This window comes from Poecilia formosa, unplaced genomic scaffold, assembly GCF_000485575.1.
Source record: "Poecilia formosa unplaced genomic scaffold, Poecilia_formosa-5.1.2 Scaffold157, whole genome shotgun sequence".
Taxonomy (NCBI): domain Eukaryota; kingdom Metazoa; phylum Chordata; class Actinopteri; order Cyprinodontiformes; family Poeciliidae; genus Poecilia; species Poecilia formosa.
In genome coordinates, this window is record NW_006800096.1 from 104508 (window position 1) to 128052 (window position 23545).

At 38.5% G+C, this 23545-nt stretch overlaps 1 protein-coding gene across 2 annotated transcripts in view; it reads right to left on the minus strand.

Annotated features, from left to right (window-relative positions):
* LOC103146363 (receptor-type tyrosine-protein phosphatase delta-like) overlaps positions 1-23545 on the minus strand; it is a 187199-nt gene that overhangs the window by 92951 nt on the left and 70703 nt on the right. For both annotated transcript variants that reach the window (XR_001663642.1, XM_007564247.2), the window contains exon 5: positions 15362-15399. The gene's annotated coding sequence lies outside the window, so the exon portion shown is untranslated. The remainder of the gene's footprint in view (positions 1-15361; positions 15400-23545) is intronic.

A 23545-nucleotide genomic window follows, 5' to 3' on the forward strand; every position in this document is an offset into this window, starting at 1 on the left:
GACTCCTTTCTAAATCGTAAAAGGACTAAATTGGTTCAGAGAAAGAGTCTAATTTGGAAAATAAAGCCCTTATTCAAAGACGAGTAGCAAGTTATGAGATTTGATACAATGTCAAAAGTGTTTGGCATTTAGTCATGATTGTAAGATTTCAGAATCAGTCCTACAAGCACATCTTCATAAAGTTGAATATTGTGATAAGCTTCAGTATTTTTTGTTGTTGATTTCCGAATGTGAAACTTATTTAGAATAAATTCCAGTGATGGGGGAAAAATGGAGTTGCTAATTTTAGACCAGACCAACGGAGTTTCTATCTGTATTTCAAAATTCATGAGATGGCACTTATTTCATTTGAATGCGCATTTTAAACAAACAAAACAGACTTTTTGTTACGTCTTCATTTGTGAATTAAAGTAGCGTATTCGTTCCGACGCCTGCTATTCACCCCCGCTCCGCTGCATCATTCGTTTGACTAAACGAATGCCGCTCATTTTTCTCTCTGCCCATATTTCTCATTTTTAGCTTCTGTCCCTTTCGCTATCTTCACCTGAGCGATACTGTTATCACAGCTGACCCCTTGCTAGATCTGTCGACAGCCAAAGAGATTACACCAAAAGCTACGGAACACACCGAGCTGCGCGTTTGAAGAGGGAGGCAGAGAGATTGCCTGATCCCCTCACGCTGATAAAGTAGCCGGGGCTTTGAGGATTCAACAAGGTCCCGGTGGGAATGGGTGTGTAGTCGTGGGTTGGTGGTTTGGCAATAGCCGACTTAAAGTCCACTTCTAATCACTGGGCTTTTCAGGGGGGATAAGGGGGAAGAGAATAGGTGCTGGGTTTGGACTGGAATTAGGCTCTGATGGAGTTCAAGATAAGATTGTTGAGCTTTGATAATGGAGTTTGTTTTGAAAGCTTGTGAGTGGCGTATTTGGTCAAATATGCTGTTCAGCTAGGGGGTGTTGATGTGTTAGGTGGTTATTTTTTTATTTACTTCCATGGGTCAATAGCAGCTTGTAATTGATTTGCTTTTCTGAAGTGCTCTTCAAATGCAACACATTGAGTCTTGCAAAAGAAAGCGAACTTTTTCCTCATTTCTTTTTACTTATAACTTAGGAGTCGCTTATTTGCATTTTATGAAAGACACCAATGTGATGCCGCCTAAGTAACTTCGGAGAGGCTGCAGGGACCCAAGACTGAGGCGAGACGACACGTTGAAGGGACAGCCGTTAGTCATGAAGTCAACAAACTTGGTCACCACGAACGAGTTGTAAGAACAACAGCAACAAAAAAAAAACATTGAAGGAGATCCATAGAAGTCCTGTTTAAAGTTGTCCACAAGCCATATTGGTGGAGCAAAAATGTGAAAGATGATCTGTCTGATGAGATCAAAAATGAATTTTTTGGTCTCTATAAGGTTTATAAAACACAGCAGAAAACAGCAGAAAAGTTTTTTTTTTTTAAATTAATTATTTATTTCCTTTGTCTAACCAGGTAAACCCCATTGAGATCCAGATCTCATTTTCAAGAGGGACCTGGGAGTAAAGTATGGTGGTGGCAGCCTCATGCTGTGGGAATGCTTTTCTTTAATAGAGATATGAATCCTAGAGCTCATTGGAAGACAGATGGAGGTAAGCACATAGCAGAAAAGTGAAAAAAAAGCTCTAAGACGTACCAAACCCTTAAGAAAATGCCTCTCTTGCATCCCACATTTCTGCCAAACAAATAGTACATTTTATTTTTAGTAAATTATATCACTTGTAATTTTTCCTGTTTAAGTCACTTTCTCCATTTTGTGTACAATAAAAGGCGTAGAGCTACAGCAGATTGGTTTATGCTAAAGCATGTTTCTCTGGTTTGATGTCCAAATCAAATTGTAGATCTAAATCTAGTTCACAATCCTTTGCAAAACATGAAAAATTCAGTCTATGCTGATGATGCTGACGAGAGACGTATTCAGAATGACTTGCAGCTGCACCTGTGGCAAAATGGGGCTTTACAACATATCCACTCATCTCTTGGCACTTTCATTTTTTAAAACAAATAGGATGTGATTTCACAAAGCAGTACAATAGTGCACTGCTTTATCTTGACGCATTTCGAAAATCGTTCCGGCAAAACACATCGCATTTTATTGGTTGTAAAATGACAACTGGTGTGAACACTTTACAGCATCACTTCTTAAAAGTTGCCACAACTTGGCTGCTACCAACGCTATCTCAAATAACCATTCCCCAGTTAGCGATTCATTTTATTCACCCAAATCTCGGTGTACTATTTCATTGCTCTACGTTACCACACGGGGCGGATGACTCTGCCATCCATGTCAGAAAATGGTGCAATCGTTATTGATTGATGCACCATAAAAGTTGAGCAGGGTGAAACAGACTCTCATGTAGCACGGCTTGCCAAAACGCTGTCAGAGACTGAGGTTTGATGGCTCACTCATCCATGGCCCCGCCGCATTATGTTGTCTTCACCAGCTGTTGTTTTCACACAGCGGGGAAGAATTCCTTTCTGTCAAAGACACAGCTATCAACTGAAGAGACCTGACAGCCACACGCCACGAGTTCCCTTTTTTCCCCCCCCATTTGTTTCCTAATAGGAGCTACTGGTGGGGCATCTGCAAATGATAAAACGCCAGTTTTGAATTAGGAATAAAGTAGAAGACTGGAGCACCCTGATGATCTTTCTTGGTGAAATAGCTCAAACCAACAGGATTTTTTTATTTATTTATTTTTTCTTACACGGATTTCACAGCAGCCTAAACGGTCATCAGCGTCTCCACTAAAGAGGTCTTAAAAAATAAATTCAAAATTTTCATTTCCTAATAGATCGATTTGCATAAAATTGACACCGCATGTCAGCAATAACCCAAGTGAAACTGGAGTAGCACAGGAAATTAGCAACGATCAAATACTTATTAGAAAAGCCCAAGATGCCATCTCCTGTATCCTGTATGTAGAAACTAGTTTTTCTGTTCATTCTCATCTTCAGTTCAGAGATTTTAGTTGAATTCAAGATGGCTGACAGTTGAGCACATTTTTTTTCTTTACTGTCTGGATTCTTGTCTCGGCTCATTTCTCCATGTTATTTTTCCTGTAATTATAAAACATCTGCGACTATCAGCACCTCCCCATGATGCTCCCACCTCCAAACTCTGTTAATGTTCGTTATGTTGGCAGCCACACTTCTTATCAAAACACCTTCTGCAGCAAACTTTAAATTTCCTCTCAACGATGATTGTGCATCTATTCCATCGCAAGGCACTCATTGCTTACAAGGACAAACTGTACCTGCCAATTCCAGGTATTTCTAAAAGCTCACCGTAGGCACTTCAAGGCTGTTGGGCAACTTCTCTTGCAATTCTTTGACTCCTCTGTCAAAAGTCTTGCGAGGGGCATCTAGCCAGGGAAGGTTAGTGGTAAAATTATGAGCCATAGGCATTGAAATATGGCCTCAACAACGCTCACTAAAACCTTCAGAAATGTGTCTAAAACCAGTGATGGCATCATTTTTACAACAGTGAAACCGTGAATCTATTGAGAGGTATTTTAATCCAAGTGTGCATCAAATTGCTACAACAAGAAACCATTTTACAGTTAGGTGTGAGCCATTGATGATAATCGTCACAGAGGTGAGAACTGCTTTCCATTGCAACTGGCTTCCTGATTATTTGTGTGTATCTTTTGCACCTTCCTTTCTTTGCTTTATTGAACATAACGAGGTATGAAGTGTGTTCATACCTGTATTTCTAGGGCTACTACCAACATTTCAACATTAGAAACACATTTACTGAGCAAAACACCATTGGACTCTACACTTTGTATCCCAGTTGCATTTATACCCCAGGAAACCAGGATTTTGCGGAGTTAAATTAAATTACAAAATGTTGTATTTATTTCAAAGGTATCATCAGGGGCGCTAATACATTTGGCATCAACAATTTTGTCAAAAAAGTAAAATTGTGGCACTTCTGGCCTTTTAGCTCACGAATCAGAAGGGAAATTTGCAGAGTGAAAAAAGAAGAAGATCTCCTTTGTGTATCAGCATTCACTCTTCTACCGTGCCACCTAATCATTTGAAAGAGTCATTTATTTTAAGGTGTGTGTGTTTTTTTTTTTTAAACATTATACCAGGTTGTGCTAGTAGTTATGCAGAGTCTTGCATAAAAGATGCTATTTTATGGAAGTATTTTATTTTATTTTTTGTATTTTTGTACTGTGTCTTCATATCAAGGGGCTGCAGTGAGATTAAGACATATAAGTGTACACTCCTGGGAAACAGTGAAAGCAACTGCCGCCATTGATCCGCTCTTAATTACAGGACTCAATAGAATTTATGGCTTTTAAGATTGCCAGAAGCCACTTACATGGTACACGGAGTGAAGCAATCAGTCCTAATGGCAAGTGATCAAATGATATATTGCTTTTGTCAATTAGAAATGGAAAAAGAACAAACAGGGAGGGGGAGCAAACTCCAATTTGGAGTCAAATATTGTAAAGAAATCAAAGAGCTGTTTTTGTGTGTGTGTGTGTGTGTGTGTGTAAAAAAAAATGAGAGCAAATTATCAAATGTACCACATTTTGCCTTGTATTTGTTGAAAGTGTCACTGAAAGTCAGGGCGACTCGCCTCAGTTTGCCTCAAATGTAAGTCAAAGTCAGCAAATCCGAAATCACCCCCCATCGTCATTATCACCTACATTGTCAAGATGAACAATTACTACACGTTAAGATTCTAAAAATACTACCTAAAATCCAATCCATGCTGGTGGGATTCCTGGGGCTGACTGTAAAAAGTTGGGTCAAGCAGCTAGCAACTGGATCATTGTAATTAAAACATAAATTGGAGGTATTGAGCTGTGTGCAGTCTCCAGAGCGGGAGCCAGGGAAGCATTGATTCATGCGAACACTTGGAAACAATTGCTCTGATATGCGCAGAGTAAAATATAGAAGGCCTGCGAATAAAATCAATGGCAAACAAGCTGCCCAGATTTTCTGAATAGCAAACAGTGAATTACAACCAGGAAGAAAACTGTGGAGATATCAGCAGGCATAAAAAGTAGGGAAGGTTATAAACTCTATCGTGAGGTGAAATGGGACGAAGGTAAAGAAGAAACCTGATGGCCTACGGAAATATTGTGTTCAGAGCCGTGCTTCGTTGTGTTCATATTAGGTCTTTTCAAGAGTGGCAGCAAAATTTTCAGTCCACTTTAGAAGGATGACTTTTACCGAAGGAGCTAGAACCAAATGTGGATCAATGTGGTCACATCAAGATGTCTCCTTTACAACTTCATGGAGATTTTTTCCTGTGAAGGACTGGATCTGAACTTGTTATTGATAAAAATGCATGTGTTTGTTCCTCAACATGCATGACCTATGAAATCTGACAATCTTTGCCTGTTGTGTTGTTTATGCACACCTGGATGCAGACATTCACTATATTTCCTTAAGAGAGGGGGGAGGCTAGTCAGCTGACATTGTGTATAGGAAAATTAAATCTTTTACCTTGTGGTGCAATAAAAAGTAAAAAAAAAACAACAACCTTATATCAGTTTGTTTCATAGTCACAATTTGTGGATGACACACACTCTTATTGAGAATTAGTTCATACTGAGGTCTAATTTAAACCACCTTTCCACATGTGTTGTCACACCTTAAGTGAGGCAAAGTAAATAAATTGCTGTTATACGGACTTTGAAACAAGATACAACGTTTCTTCCCGTGGCAGAAATCTTTGAGATTTTTCTCACAACCTCGCTGTGTGGCGGTGAGAATAATCTGGGACCTTGTCTGACCTTATTTATCATAAATCCAGCTGTGACTGTAGATACTGGCAAATTTAGGCAAGTAGACATTTTCTGGTATTATCATTATTATCTGGAGACATTACTCACACTTATGTGAATCAATATGAATCTGTCTTACGAAAATGACATTCTCTTGTCTTTCCCATTTGGAAGAGAGTCTAACTGGCCACTGTTCAAGATGACATGACGTGATCAGAGCAATAACAACGTCCTAGGTTAAAATACATGTAAACATGAATTACCTACACATTTCAAAATCTAACTGTTTTACATGTAGAAATAATATTTTATATTTTGTATAAAACCAAAAAATCTAATGGCATGATAGATTTTTAATCAATTAATGCAATTAATTAGTTACTTAAAACAAAACAAACACTATGAAACCTTTTATTTCTTCTTTTTTTTATTTTTCTAGCAGCTATTCAAGGCCTGGCTCTGTCAAGTGTTTATACATTCTTTATTTGGCAGCTGCACAAAAGACCAACGTTAGCTTTTAAGCTTGGGTTGGAGGGAGATCCACTCCCTTAGTATCTAAGATCTAAGAAGGAGCTCGGCGTGTTTCAGATTTAAAAATCAATAACACATGCTGACAACCAACAGAAAGTGGAAGCAGGAAAACAGAGGCTTTTTTATTTCTTCTTTAATTTGTTTAGATGCTTGCAGTGTAATAAAGAAAAAGGGGGAAAAAAAAGTCTTCAGAAAATTCTGCACAAAAATATCTGGCGGCTGTTTCCGCTAAATACTGCAAGTCAAAATACTGGACAAAAAACAATAACCGTCTTGATATGAATTTTCTGTCATGACAGTTTGGAATAAATGCACTTCTTGAGGTAGTCTTACCTCACTTGTTACTTTTACGCGAGTGATATTATTACCAAGTATCAAAATTATCTTGACGAAATGAAGAGTCTACATGTTTTGAGCAAAAGAAAATGTAGAAGACAAGGACTCACATCTACGCCGTTTACAGTTTGAAGTGAGACCTCTTGTTCGTACACAACCTTTGTTATTTCAATGTTAATCTCTATCGGCTGAGCCTGTCGTGCCATTTGGAGGTAGTCGCTATACAGTAGATGCTGTCACTGGGAGAACTTTACCTTTAAGCCTCCAACTCACTGTACATTGGACAGTGTGAAATAAGGACTGTTTGCCAAGAATAAGTAGGTCTAGGGGGAAATGCAAGTCTGCTTCAACAGCAACATAACCTTTATCCAGTCTGTCTTGTGCTGTACTTCCTATAAAGCACAGCTGTAAATATCTCTACTTTCCAAGTTCCTAGTTTAGTTTCTTCCACTTTCTTTTCCCCCACTTCCTGTACTTTGTAACATTAATCCTTTGTGATGGAGTCACAGAGGCACGAATCTTGTCTCCCGAGTTGTGTGCCATGTGCTGTGACTGAAGGGGGTTTTTCCCCTGAAACGGCTCTGGGCTCACACCTGAACCCTGTGTTTAACGTATAAATTTACATCTTTAAACAAGCGCCGATTCAAAGCTACAGCCCTGCACAAATTACACAAAGTGTGGCGTGAATAATGTAGTCCAAAATTTGCGACGAGTATAAATAATAAGCTAGTCTCAGATGATGATTCATGCCCGCGTAATCCCGAACTTTAATACATTTCTAATCAATAGTGCTTCACTGATGCAAGGGAGTAAGAACTTGAGAATTAATGGGGAGGGGGGGGAGAAAATAAATATATACTATATAAATATATGTACATATATACGTGTGTGTAAGTACAGGGAGCAGAGCGGTTTGAGATGAGAACCAGCATGGATACGGCAGTGGCCGAGGAGAAGGAGTGGGCTGGATGTGCAGGGAAAATTGGATAGGCAAACAACAGAGAGAGGGGAGAGGCAGGCAAGAGGAGATAGCGAGGCAGAGTGGCAGAGGAATAGGAGAGGTTAGAAAAAAGGACGGGGATGAAGAAGGGAGGGGAAATGGAGATCAGACAGAGAAAGGTGGTGGAGGAAGAGCTGTTCCTCCCAGTCGTGGGCACCATCCTCAAAGCTGCTTTCATCTGCCCTCACATGTTCTGCCTATAGGTGGAGAAAACCCTCTGCAAGCCTGCCTTGCAAAGACACAAGCTGATCAACAACAATACAGAAAAAGTTGCTTAATGCAATTTCTTGCAAAAGTTCCTCTTTAAAAAAACAAAAACAAAAAACAAAAAAGAAGCCCAATTATTTTCCATCTGAAAATTGAAGGCGTTTTACTTTCAAATCCGTGAAACAGACAGTTTGCTTTCCCGCCATTTTGAACGAGACTGTAGCGTAGACGTAAAACGAATATAATTAAAGCAGAAAGCAGGGTTGGGCGGCCCTCAAATAGCTTAAATATGTTTTACTTTAGCATACAGTCATGGACTGGTTACTAGTGTCGCGGTGTGAGACACTAGTAACACTAGTAGACACTAGTTACTGTAAAGTAATCACAGTTACTCATTCTTGTTTTTTCCAGCTGTTTGAAGCTTGTGTCAGTGCAGTGCAACACGTGTACGTATCAAATTAAAATTACAAACAAGATAAAAATATTTCTGATGACAACATAATTATATTTCAGCTGTTGTGGTTGTGCTAAGACAGTTTCCACAGAGCATATCAACAGCTCTTAAGGTATATTTGGTGTTTCAACTCCTAAAATATGCAGTTATAAGCACTTTTTGGGGTGGTTTGAGGTGGATGGGGTCTCAAGTATTCAGGGTGCTAAGTGTTCGGTGTTTCGTTGCGGTTGCCGTCCCTAACATATGTGATTGCCTGCGGTTCAAGCACAAAGTCTGAATCTACGCAGTAAAGTATCTGCATAGAGATGTACTCCCTCAGACTCAGAGACTTCCTAAACGCTCAAAGCAGGAAGAGGAGAACAGAGTGAAAGTGATGCTGACTAACAGTGCATGGCATGTCCAAGGTTTAGCATAATTATGCCCCAAGGCTATAAACTGTTCCCAAACCATGATCAGCTCAAACAAGGAGACGGCAGGAAAAAAAAGCAGTCGCATCTGTAACAACTCTATAGATGAAGAAATGCTAAGAATAAGGAAGCTCATGATTGTAAGACTTTTGAACTAGGTTTTATTTACGTATTTTCTTATGCTAATTTTTTATTTTAGTAAGTTTACAAAAAAGGTCAAAAGTGTGTGTTCTGGCAAGATGCTTTCACTGTACGGTAACAACACTTTGCATCCTAAAGTCATTTTCTGGGATGAAGAGGAAACAATTACATCCACTAGTTTAACGTAGCAGCTATGGTAATCAGCCAAAAAGAAAAGAAAAAAAAACACATTTAACTTGTCATGTTGTTGCCTGAAGTAATCCTCTAACTCTCCTGCACATAAACTTCTGATGTTTCTCCATCAGAACGCTTTTTTTTTTTTTTCTTCAAAAGCAATTGTCTTCTAAAGCGCTTTGATAAAAGCAAATGTTTTTTTATGGCAGAGGAGATTTTAACTGATGTTTGCTCCAGGTGGAGAATATATTCCTGAAAATGAGGGTGTGGGCTGGTGGAACATCTCACAGCTGGACGTGGTGAAGTCGGTGAGTCACATCCATTTGAAACTCGGAGCTGGATTGTAAAGATAGCAACCTCAAAGGCGGCGAGTGGAAAAATAAAATAAAGAAAAATAACGCGGCAATCTAAGAAACCTGGCTGGTGTGGAGTTTATAGTCGGTAGTTGACTTTGTGATGTGGTGCAGCTTCCTGGATTCAGCAAGCTAATTAACTTTAAACTGTAAACATCTGAAGTGGCAGGAGCAATCTCGAATGTTATTCCAAATGCTTTAATTAAAACCTTTATTTTAATTGAAGCATTTTTCGCAGGAGTTGACGGAACAGTTTAATTCAAGTACGTGTAAAACCAATGACAGCACGCCTTTTACATCAAGTACAACCTCAAGTGTTTTTTTTTTTAATCCATGCCATTTATTCCTAAATCAAAGGCTTTGCCGGCATTTGTATTGCGTAATTAAGTATTGCATAATTGATTCAGTAACAAAAATGTGTTACTGAAAATTTAACCTTTAAATTGTTTTATTCAACAGGGCCAAACTTTGACGTCAAAGAAAAAAAAATGTCTTTTTTTTTAAATCAAATCTCTGGTGCCATGATTATTGAAATCTTTAATTATTCATGTAGAAAAAAATGACCTGCTTTTTGCTACAAAAAGAAAAAAAAAAATCTAAAATGTGATTGCATTAATTAGTTTAAATGTGGCAGAAGGAGGGGAACGTCATTTCAAATCTATAAAGTTAGGCGCGGCGATTAATTGTGGTTAATCACAATGCTAGAGAGTGATTAATCCAAGTAAATTTTTTTTAATCAATTAAAAAAAAAAATTAATTCAAACCTGGATATAAATTTTCCCCCAGATAAAAATGTACCCAAGTTTGCATTTACAGTATACATCTACTGTCTCACCGCTTATACAGTCACAGGATATATGAGAAGCTGTGGCTATTTCTGAACTTAAGAGGAGGTTCTGTCAAATTTCAATCCCAGGCAAATGAGATTAGGTAGAAATTTAAAAAAAACTTCCAATATTGTTATTAAAAAAAAAAAAAAAAAAAACCCTGCAATGTTACGTTTATTAAAGTACCCCAGTATTAAATACATCACAACTGTGGTTTATTAGAAACAGAGTCATCTTGACGTAAGATCAGATGTCTGACAAAATCTATTTCGAGTTAGGGATGCATTATTCGGAAGACTCCCCCACTGTGTACTTAGAGATATTACTGTCAGCAATCACTTAACAAACACACAAATATCAATACTGCGTTGTTGCTCTCGTGCACACTGCCAGTGCTGGCAGTCCAATGGGTTCAAAATCCACTACAGCAAGAGGAGCAGCGCAGGTGAAGCTGTTTGTTTCTGCCAGACTCTGCAAAGAAAGCCTTTCTACAGCAGTGCCTCCTGGGCTCAGAGACCACAGTAATTAAGCAGCAGGGAGACCAGAATTCAAGGCCCCTAACAGTCTTACTTCTTCAGAGTTTCCATTTTGCTGCCGCCAGCATTAAGACAATAATCAGACCGATAAAGAAATGGAGACTTCATTTGGTGAACAAGCAGAAAATCTTCCATCAGAAAACCTACCTTTCACCACTCAAGCAAACTTCCCGGCAGATCGTGAGCTGAAAGACGAGAAAAAACACAAAGCATTAAATGAAGGTCTATGCAGATTAAAAAGCACAAACTAAACACTAACGCCTCTTTTTGGAAAAGGTTCATAATGGATTGAATCTAAAACCCGGACCGACACGATGATTTGTGGCCTTGCACTGATGCACTACTTTTCCAGACTCTTACCGTGTTAAAGGGCAAACACTTATTACCCACTGATTACATTTGGCAGGCTTGTGCGTCTGACACTTAAAGCTTTGTAATTTTCACAGTCTGTCTCAAAAATTCAGTCTTGGCCACAGACGTCCAGCCACCGCTTGGACATTTCCAACAGATTTCATTAAGGAGAAATTAGAAAGTTGGAAATAGGAAGGGCAGCTCCTTGGTTAAGTTCACGCCGAAAGGTTGCCTGAAACAATTAAAGATCAACTGGAAGAATATCATTGCGATTACACGCATGAGTACCAACAGATTCAGAACCAAGTAAGGAAAAAAAGGGAAAAGGGGGAAATCAAACAAAAGTGACAATGATAAGCAGAATGTGTCAATGCTATGCAACTTTGCCCTATTTTATTATTTTTTTTCCAGACCGCAACATAAAATTTGAGCTTCCCAGTGGTTGTTATTGATAGAATCGATTCTGGCAGAGAAATATGACTGCAGAGCATGGAGGCTGAGTGGTTGAACGGTTGATGTCATAATGCTGAAGAGGGGATTTATTCCTGGTTTATATGCACGCTATATCAGAGTTACTGAGACTAAACAGCTTTGGTTTGATAGCTACACAGCTGTGCAATGCCTCGGCTTGACGATCAGTTTGAACGGACATAAAGTATATTTTACATCGCGAAAGTATTCCCAACCCTTTGACCTTTTTCACATGTTGTCACATTATGCCACAAATTTCACTGTGATTCAACTGGGAAACAAACAATATATACCAACAAAGAATAGTGCATAATTGTGAAGGGGAAGAAAATTGATTTAAAAAAATCTTTGTATTTTGGGGGGATTTTGTAAAAAAAAAAAAAAANAGAAAATAAATATATACTATATAAATATATGTACATATATACGTGTGTGTAAGTACAGGGAGCAGAGCGGTTTGAGATGAGAACCAGCATGGAGACGGCAGTGGCCGAGGAGAAGGAGTGGGCTGGATGTGCAGGGAAAATTGGATAGGCAAACAACAGAGAGAGGGGAGAGGCAGGCAAGAGGAGATAGCGAGGCAGAGTGGCAGAGGAATAGGAGAGGTTAGAAAAAAGGACGGGGATGAAGAAGGGAGGGGAAATGGAGATCAGACAGAGAAAGGTGGTGGAGGAAGAGCTGTTCCTCCCAGTCGTGGGCACCATCCTCAAAGCTGCTTTCATCTGCCCTCACATGTTCTGCCTATAGGTGGAGAAAACCCTCTGCAAACCTGCCTTGCAAAGACACAAGCTGATCAACAACAATACAGAAAAAGTTGCTTAATGCAATTTCTTGCAAAAGTTCCTCTTTAAAAAAACAAAAACAAAAAACAAAAAAGAAGCCCAATTATTTTCCATCTGAAAATTGAAGGCGTTTTACTTTCAAATCCGTGAAACAGACAGTTTGCTTTCCCGCCATTTTGAACGAGACTGTAGCGTAGACGTAAAACGAATATAATTAAAGCAGAAAGCAGGGTTGGGCGGCCCTCAAATAGCTTAAATATGTTTTACTTTAGCATACAGTCATGGACTGGTTACTAGTGTCGCGGTGTGAGACACTAGTAACACTAGTAGACACTAGTTACTGTAAAGTAATCACAGTTACTCATTCTTGTTTTTTCCAGCTGTTTGAAGCTTGTGTCAGTGCAGTGCAACACGTGTACGTATCAAATTAAAATTACAAACAAGATAAAAATATTTCTGATGACAACATAATTATATTTCAGCTGTTGTGGTTGTGCTAAGACAGTTTCCACAGAGCATATCAACAGCTCTTAAGGTATATTTGGTGTTTCAACTCCTAAAATATGCAGTTATAAGCACTTTTTGGGGTGGTTTGAGGTGGATGGGGTCTCAAGTATTCAGGGTGCTAAGTGTTCGGTGTTTCGTTGCGGTTGCCGTCCCTAACATATGTGATTGCCTGCGGTTCAAGCACAAAGTCTGAATCTACGCAGTAAAGTATCTGCATAGAGATGTACTCCCTCAGACTCAGAGACTTCCTAAACACTCAAAGCAGGAAGAGGAGAACAGAGTGAAAGTGATGCTGACTAACAGTGCATGGCATGTCCAAGGTTTAGCATAATTATGCCCCAAGGCTATAAACTGTTCCCAAACCATGATCAGCTCAAACAAGGAGACGGCAGAAAAAAAAAGCAGTTGCATCTGTAACAACCCTATAGATGAAGAAATGCTAAGAATAAGGAAGCTCATGATTGTAAGACTTTTGAACTAGGTTTTATTTACGTATTTTCTTATGCTAATTTTTTATTTTAGTAAGTTTACAAAAAAGGTCAAAAGTGTGTGTTCTGGCAAGATGCTTTCACTGTACGGTAACAACACTTTGCATCCTAAAGTCATTTTCTGGGATGAAGAGGAAACAATTACATCCACTAGTTTAACGTAGCAGCTATGGTAATCAGCCAAAAAGAAAAGAAAAAAAAACACATTTAACTTGTCATGTTGTTGCCTGAAGTAATCCTCTAACTCTCCTGCACATAAACTTCTGATGTTTCTCCATCAGAACGCTTTTTTTTTTTTTTCTTCAAAAGCAATTGTCTTCTAAAGCGCTTTGATAAAAGCAAATGTTTTTTTATGGCAGAGGAGATTTTAACTGATGTTTGCTCCAGGTGGAGAATATATTCCTGAAAATGAGGGTGTGGGCTGGTGGAACATCTCACAGCTGGACGTGGTGAAGTCGGTGAGTCACATCCATTTGAAACTCGGAGCTGGATTGTAAAGATAGCAACCTCAAAGGCGGCGAGTGGAAAAATAAAATAAAGAAAAAATAACGCGGCGATCTAAGAAACCCGGCTGGTGTGGAGTTTATAGTCGGTAGTTGACTTTGTGATGTGGTGCAGCTTCCTGGATTCAGCAAGCTAATTAACTTTAAACTGTAAACATCTGAAGTGGCAGGAGCAATCTCGAATGTTATTCCAAATGCTTTAATTAAAACCTTTATTTTAATTGAAGCATTTTTCGCAGGAGTTGACGGAACAGTTTAATTCAAGTACGTGTAAAACCAATGACAGCACGCCTTTTACATCAAGTACAACCTCAAGTGTTTTTTTTTTTAATCCATGCCATTTATTCCTAAATCAAAGGCTTTGCCGGCATTTGTATTGCGTAATTAAGTATTGCATAATTGATTCAGTAACAAAAATGTGTTACTGAAAATTTAACCTTTAAATTGTTTTATTCAACAGGGCCAAACTTTGACGTCAAAGAAAAAAAAATGTCTTTTTTTTTAAATCAAATCTCTGGTGCCATGATTATTGAAATCTTTAATTATTCATGTAGAAAAAAATGACCTGCTTTTTGCTACAAAAAGAAAAAAAAAAATCTAAAATGTGATTGCATTAATTAGTTTAAATGTGGCAGAAGGAGGGGAACGTCATTTCAAATCTATAAAGTTAGGCGCGGCGATTAATTGTGGTTAATCACAATGCTAGAGAGTGATTAATCCAAGTAAATTTTTTTTAATCAATTAAAAAAAAAAATTAATTCAAACCTGGATATAAATTTTCCCCCAGATAAAAATGTACCCAAGTTTGCATTTACAGTATACATCTACTGTCTCACCGCTTATACAGTCACAGGATATATGAGAAGCTGTGGCTATTTCTGAACTTAAGAGGAGGTTCTGTCAAATTTCAATCCCAGGCAAATGAGATTAGGTAGAAATTTAAAAAAAACTTCCAATATTGTTATTAAAAAAAAAAAAAAAAAAAACCCTGCAATGTTACGTTTATTAAAGTACCCCAGTATTAAATACATCACAACTGTGGTTTATTAGAAACAGAGTCATCTTGACGTAAGATCAGATGTCTGACAAAATCTATTTCGAGTTAGGGATGCATTATTCGGAAGACTCCCCCACTGTGTACTTAGAGATATTACTGTCAGCAATCACTTAACAAACACACAAATATCAATACTGCGTTGTTGCTCTCGTGCACACTGCCAGTGCTGGCAGTCCAATGGGTTCAAAATCCACTACAGCAAGAGGAGCAGCGCAGGTGAAGCTGTTTGTTTCTGCCAGACTCTGCAAAGAAAGCCTTTCTACAGCAGTGCCTCCTGGGCTCAGAGACCACATTAATTAAGCAGCAGGGAGACCAGAATTCAAGGCCCCTAACAGTCTCACTTCTTCAGAGTTTCCATTTTGCTGCCGCCAGCATTAAGACAATAATCAGACCGATAAAGAAATGGAGACTTCATTTGGTGAACAAGCAGAAAATCTTCCATCAGAAAACCTACCTTTCACCACTCAAGCAAACTTCCCGGCAGATCGTGAGCTGAAAGACGAGAAAAAACACAAAGCATTAAATGAAGGTCTATGCAGATTAAAAAGCACAAACTAAACACTAACGCCTCTTTTTGGAAAAGGTTCATAATGGATTGAATCTAAAACCCGGACCGACACGATGATCTGTTACCTTGCACTGATGCACTACTTTTCCAGACTCTTACCGTGTTAAAGGGCAAACACTTATTACCCACTGATTACATTTGGCAGGCTTGTCCGTCTGACACTTAAAGCTTTGTAATTTTCACAGTCTGTCTCAAAAATTCAGTCTTGGCCACAGACGTCCAGCCACCGCTTGGACATTTCCAACAGATTTCATTAAGGAGAAATTAGAAAGTTGGAAATAGGAAGGGCAGCTCCTTGGTTAAGTTCACGCCGAAAGGTTGCCTGAAACAATTAAAGATCAACTGGAAGAATATCATTGCGATTACACGCATGAGTACCAACAGATTCAGAACCAAGTAAGGAAAAAAAGGGAAAAGGGGGAAATCAAACAAAAGTGACAATGATAAGCAGAATGTGTCAATGCTATGCAACTTTGCCCTATTTTTATTTTTTTTTCAGACCGCAACATAAAATTCGAGCTTGCCAGCGGTTGTTATTGATAGAATCGATTCTGGCAGAGAAATATGACTGCAGAGCATGGAGGCTGAGTGGTTGAACGGTTGATGTCATAATGCTGAAGAGGGGATTTATTCCTGGTTTATATGCACGCTATATCAGAGTTACTGAGACTAAACAGCTTTGGTTTGATAGCTACACAGCTGTGCAATGCCTCGGCTTGATGATCAGTTTGAACGGACATAAAGTATATTTTACATCGCGAAAGTATTCCCAACCCTTTGACCTTTTTCACATGTTGTCACATTATGCCACAAATTTCACTGTGATTCAACTGGGAAACAAACAATATATACCAACAAAGAATAGTGCATAATTGTGAAGGGGAAGAAAATTGATTTAAAAAAATCTTTGTATTTTGGGGGGATTTTGTAAAAAAAAAAAAAAAGAAAGAAAAAAAAGAAAAATGCGATGACTGTGGTTTGCATTTCTCTTCATTTGCAAAGTGAATACTTTGTGAAACTTATTGTTTGATATCCTGCTGGAAGGTGAAGGCCAATCGCCACGTAACTCGTGAAAGAATAGTATTTCCATGGCGTTATGATGATGCAACCATGTCCTGTTTTTGTTTTCTTCCTGAATTGCAATTATTATTTTTCTTTTTGTGATCCACCTTCTTGCTTTGTACTTTTGACCCATCAACTCTGACAACTTTACTGTCCACACCAAAGAGAAACATTCCCAAAACGGATGGGAATGTTTCCCATAACTTTTGGGAAACATTGGTAAAATTTATTCTGACCACTTACAAGGAAAAGCAATAATAAAGATACTTCTGCCAAAATCGTTCAGGAAGTGTGTTCAGGCTTGACGTACAGCGTTTGTTTTCCAAAACTAGTTTTGCATGATGGCCATAAAATTCAAATTTTGGTCTGATCTGATTTTTCCTTCCACTTCACAATTCAACTTTATCTATTACACAACTCCTTATAAAAAATACTTTTAAGTTTGCAGTTATAACAAAATGGAAAACATGAGTAATGGAGGAAAAATTACTTGTGCAAGATGTTACGCATTCAAAAATAGAAAAAACCGAGAAACACTTGTCACAATCATCATAAGTCGGTTTTGGTTTGACTGCTACACACTGAGCAAAAAGTGACTTTTATCACAACTTATCTAGACACACAATAATAATAATAATACTACTACTACTAATAATAATAATAATAATAATAGCAGTTTTGGATGACGCCCAGCATTAGTCACATCTTCCATTAGTGGAATCCAATGCAAACATAATTTGGAAAGAAGCAAATGAGAGAGCACAACACCACAGAGAATTTGGATTCAGATAATTGCCAGTCCCGCAGTGTCTGATCCATCCCTCTGCTAAAGAGGGTTTTTTGACCCGTGGGGAATGCAGAGAATGATTAATAGTTATACTGCAGCAATCAGTGTGCAATAAGAGAGAGGTCCAGCCACCTTTTGTAGATTTATGGCTAATAACCGGCCTTAATGTAGCCACACTAGTTCTTTCAAGACCTTATGGAGTTAGTTGTTTGTTTTTTCAACATAAAGAGGGCAAACTATTTGTTTTCTGAGGCATACTATGTGAGTGTTTGTAGATTTGGAGAAAAGCATTTTCAGCTTAGACTTTTCAAGCACGTGAGAAATCAAAGTGTTACATGAATAATAAGGTCTCTGGGGAAAAAAAAAAGAAATAATTATGGATTTTTTTATTATTATTATTTTGATGGTGTCCCGAGGTGTGAGATAATAAATACCAAGAGCCTCCAGAAATACACCAAAGGATAGAGAACTTGACAAGTAAAATAAAATAAAAAACCAACTTTTGAATAATTAACACGTAATTAGCTTTTTACCGTGAACAGATCGTAAACTCTCAAAGGGATCTTCAGCAAGTTAAGAAGATTCCTAACAAGGGCTACATTTATTCAGCTGCTGTTTGACAACACCTTGACAGTACATTATGCTCTAAATAGCCCCTAATAATGCTGCCAGGGTGTGAAGCAACTGTTGAAACAGACATGATGACCTTCTTAGAACGCCATCTGTTGCACAGCAAGGCGGTATTAGGCAGTCAGGCTGAAAGAGTCGCATTACAAGGCAACAACAGCGTTCCCCTGCAATGTAAATAGCAGAATGCAGTTTTCCACATTGCAAATTGCAACTGTCAAATCAGTAGAATTTCAATTTGAGTAAAAAAAAAAAAAAAAAGCAATACAATATGATGCCTTGGCCATTTTTGACACAATGGTATAAATAGTAAACAGAAACTGTACACTATTGCTAAAAGTAGACAAAAATGTGCTGCAGCGTGAGCCTAAAGAGCATGCTAGCACCAGACCTGCTAAGACTAAAGCTTAAAAGCTGGTGGAAAACGCCTAAGCTGCGGTACTATCCAAACTTCTCAGATGTTAAGCGGCTTTCAAGTTATGAACAAAAATGAAAGCTCATTAGGAAATTTCATTTCATTGCTATCAAGTCAAACAATAAACATGCCAAAGCTAAGCTAACTGCATTTCAACGTACAGAGCCTAGCTTCAGCATTATTTACATTCAAACTTCAATTTTAAGCCTGGTTAGTTGGTGTGAAATGGTTAACTTTTTCTTAGGGTCGTTATTTTATAAAAGATTGTGACAAAGTTACATAATTTCCCCTCCAAATACTAATAAGTTGTGCTAACCTTGTAGCACTTAGCAATTAGTCCTGCTACATGGCATGGTCACCAACCGATAGCAAAAAATTATTTATATTCCTGGTTGCGTTAACTACACCACATCGTTCATGTCCTAAAGCAGCTCCAGACAGTCACACTAACAACAATGTTTGAGGACCTTTCTCTGAAATGTTGAAGAAGTGGGAGACGCATGGTGGACACTCACATAATCCAAGCGGTCGAAGATCATTTAAACAAGTCACCATTACATTGTTGTGGTTTGCCTACTTTGATGCTGGGTGCAGTCTTGATTTAATAGTCTATCATGCAAACGGGAAACCATCTTCAGATATCCAATTTTATAGAGCAAATCTACCCTGGCACATGAAGACAACCATCTGCATAAAATACTAAACAGAGAACACGTAAAAATAAAGAAAGAGACTTATTGAAGTACTTTTCCTCCACATCAGGACGCAACCATCCAGAAAGTTCCACTTAGGTGGTATTTTTTATTTATTAAATCAGACATGAATGTGGCAAGTGAAAGTCAACAAAACAGATTTGACTATCAACAGTTTACTCATGATCTGAAAGTTAGGGGCTATTGTATTTTGACATAGGACAAGTTGGTTTGTATACCAATTTATTAAATATCTGTAATATGCTTCATGTTTTTACTCAGGGTTTGTCTGTCGGCTGTTGAAATTTGTCTAAAGCATTTGAATGTGATAAAGAAAAAAAAAAAGATCAGTATATAGGCAGATATTTTTTGTGACATTGGGGGTACAGAATTTCTACAACCAATGCTTTTAAAGGGGATTACTATCATTTTACTGTGGTTTTAATGATAGATTGGACAAGCGACTTATTTTGAATGCATCTGTAGTTTCAGGAACATTAAAGCTGGCAAAAGTAGCGCAGATGTGAGCCCCAACTAAATAACTACAGCGATAGCAGGACTCAGTACTTCGTTTGCTATTGTCACCTCTTTAATTTGCCACATTGAGTCCAATAATCTCCTTATGATTTTTCTGCCTTTGGACTTTCACTTTTTCCACAAACATTTTTCTTCCATATCCCTTGGTGTCAGGGTCACTGTCCTCCAGCTCCGCTCTCTGCTTCACCCTTACCTCCCCGATTTCTGTTTTTTCCTCCCTCTCCTTTCCCGAATTCTGTCCATTGCCCTGCTGACAGGCACCCATCAACCTGGGTGCAATTTAAAAAGCTCTTTAACAGCTGCCATTCCACAGAGCTGGCTATCAGTCCATCTGCCAAAGCCCAGACAGCGTCTCTCCACAAGTCCAAATGGAGTGAAGGTGAAAGACGCCATTTCTCAAAGATCTGCTGAGCTGAGCTGAGGAGACAGTAACTGAGGTCAAATTAAGATGCAGAAATAAAACTTGGAATCCAAGGAATTTGCAATGGAAATTACAAGGAAGTTTACAATATCAGAAATTGTAAACTTTAATACATGATTCTTTGAAGCAGAAAGCTCCTGGGCCATTTGCCTTGCAAGCAGAGACTCATCGCCTTCTGCTGAGTTTGTGTTTGAGCTGAATCAGTGCGCCCACCTGCCTGCGAAGGCTGCATACATTGCTCATCTGAAGGTGCGTGTTGTCCGAAACAATCAAGTGAAAACATCTCAGACTGGAGACTGGACTACCTGCTGTTGTGCATTTCTCTCCTCCATATGTCTTTGTCAGAAATCTTCACCATGCGTCGGATGAGGGAGGAAATCAATCCAAGAGCTGCTTTTCCAGTTGCTCTGTCGTGTGAAAGCAGCTAAGAATTTTGCGCTGATACTCGACAGATTAGCTCACGCTGCCAAATGTAACAACTGTGCCGACCAGACCATCTGGTCTCCATTGTCCGATGCTAATTTAAAGAAAGTGGAGACTAGTCAACACTATTTATATAATCTCAGTTAGCGAGTTTGGCAGATTTATACGAGAACAACTTTGTCAGTTTAGTCAGGTAGAGTTTGTAGTGTGAGCTAAACGAGAAATGTGTGTCTTTCCATTAGATCTACCTGAGTTTTCCTGGGGAGATTCATTGTGGGAGCTGGAAACTATCAGATCAAGAAGACAGCTGACAGATTGGCAGTCAATAACAAGGCTAGCTTAACTCGTATTTACCAAAAACTCATAACTATAACAGCATGTATGTCTTTAGGGATTCTGGAATTTGGGGTATACATACACCTTCACAAGAGACCATCATGTTTAAAATGTTCACTGTCCACAGTGATGGTAAAGGAAAGTGCTCCGTCCATCATGCTGAAGGCTTAAACACATAAATGATCACATCTTCTTCATGTAAACGACTACCACAAACTCAACTTTTCAGAGTTCTTGCTCATTTATGTGACCGTGCTACCAACTGTGCCCCTGTGCAGCCACGTCCAAATATGTTAAATGAAAATATTTAGTCCTTCACAAAACTGGCGCTCATGGTAACGCACTGCAGCAAGCGCATCCAACTTTCAGATGAATTCTGTGAAGATATTTTCAATTGCTGTTTCTGGGTCGGCCTCAGCCATTGTGTCGGGATCTCTTTCTGTCTGCCAAAGCTTTTAGTCCATTGTGTAGCAGCATCACTTTTTGCCTGTAGCCAGAAGACCACATGAACAAAAGCTTGAGCTGGCTGGGTCACACTGAGATGTACCTGGGGCATGTATGCATGTTTTCCACGGACTGTGGATGGTAATCGTCGAGTCCATTAACATGAGAGAGTGCTACAACTTCCGAGCTGTGGCTGGCTGGGTGGAGGGGAAACATGCCTCAAGCTAGCTGGCGTTATAGACAGGCATCTTTCCTGATTCCATTCAGCAAAGCAAATTAATGGAGTTGAAGTGGGTCGTCCGGAATTAAATTAAATTAAATTTGATGTCCGAGGAAAGGCTTTGATGTGACCAAGATGAGGCTAGCATTGTAGTTTTGTGTTCAATGAAAGGATACAATTAAACAGAGGGCATAATATTAGTAATATAGATATAGATATTCAGTATTTATTTTTATTTTTTTATATACATGAACAGTGACTTTATCCATCAAATAAACACCAACATTATTTTTTGGTTAAGCCACCCAAACAGATTTTGATGAAGGAATATATTATGGGTTTCATTCATGTGGCTAAGAGTTGGGCAAGAACAAGAACATTTATCCAGGAAAAGCTTGATTTGGGGAAGATTTTATCATGTAGCTGAAGTAAATTATGTTAGCAGTGACAAAACTCTGTATGCCTGCAGTATGTGGGTTTGCGGCTGCTTTTCAGTGTTTTATAGTTTCATTTTAAACTATTTTTTCCCCCCACCACACAGTGCTCTGTCTAGCTGCAGGAGAAGTCATAGATCTCTATTGGTACAACTACACCATTTAATAGCGTGAGTGTCCTTCCCATGCCCTTCTGTAAAAGCCAAGCATCATTAGTGAGAGGGTTAAGAGCAGGGCCAGTCGCCCATATGTTTCAATAATTACCCTGCACTTCTGACAAGTCACATACAAAAAAAAAAAAAAAAACCAACAAAAAAAAAACAACTTGTTTTGCAGAGTTTATTTCTCTCAAATGCTTGCAAAGGAAAATTTTAAAGGGAAACCGTGGAGTTTATATATATATATATATATATATATATATATATATATATATACACACACATGTAGAAAAGTGAATAAATTCTCAAAGTTTTGGAATACTAACAAGTAGTCAGATGGACCCTCCTTTAAATCAGATTTATGCAGATTAATAAAACTCAACTAAGACAATGTTAACGTCTTTGGGACACGATAACATAAACATTGTCTGTTTACAACTTCATATAACACTTTTGTAAAGTTTGTAGCTGTTTTCCAAAACGAACAACATTTAGAGTTACTACTCTGTTGTGTTCAAGATTTGAACACATTTTTCAGGACAATTTTTTTTTTTTTTCCCCCGGCTTAAACTTCCAGAGTTCTGAGTTTTCATGTCAAGTTAAAGTATAATTACAAAAGTGTTTTTATTTACTGAAACTTTCAACCAACACACAGAAACAGGAAGTGGGACGAGGGGGAGCGATGGATGGATAAACAAATAGACGGTTTTGTCTTTTTCTCCCATTTCTGTTTCTTTACCTTTCTGCAAACTCAATATGACGTCTCTCTTCCAGAGATAAGGGAACTATTACTGATGGCTTCAAAGAACCACATTTAATAACATTTGCACTGTGCCTTTAAGGTTGCAAAAGGTAGACAGTAAAATGCTCTTCTTTTATCACACAGAAGAGGCTGCAGCCGCAGCCTTATTTCCAGGCACAGCAGTTTGTGCGCTGAGTGATATATTATTTTTCTACAATCTCTTCCCTTTGCATCCCGACTGTCTCAAATCATAATCCAATCTATTTTCCACCTGAGCAGCCTCATGAAACTGCATTTAATTTGTCAGATCATTCCCATCCATAATTTCCTGTCTATTCAGATCTCAGCTGTTTGAAGGGTAGATTTGGAAGAAAAAAAAAAAAAACAACAACATGGGGGTCAATCAGAGACGCAGCCCAGAGCTCAGAGAGTTAATAGCAAAACCTTTGAGGTTGACAAATTAAATCCATAATTGGCTGAGCCTTGATGCTATGAATATAGTTGGAATAATGTTTTAAGTCGCAGTGGAAAATGAGTTCGTCTGAGTCGTATCACTGTCCACACGGACATCGTTTTAAATAAGCAGCAGCAACAAACAAAGAGTAGTCTCAGCTGAGAACAGATTTGTTTTGAGGGTTAGAATAAGTACTTGTTTAGTAAACCAGCACATTTCCCCAAAAGAGAATAGCCGACTGGATATGTTTTGGTAATAATCATACGAACAAGCCGGGGAAATCCTTTCCATAGTAAACCCTTTTTTTCTTTTTTGTTT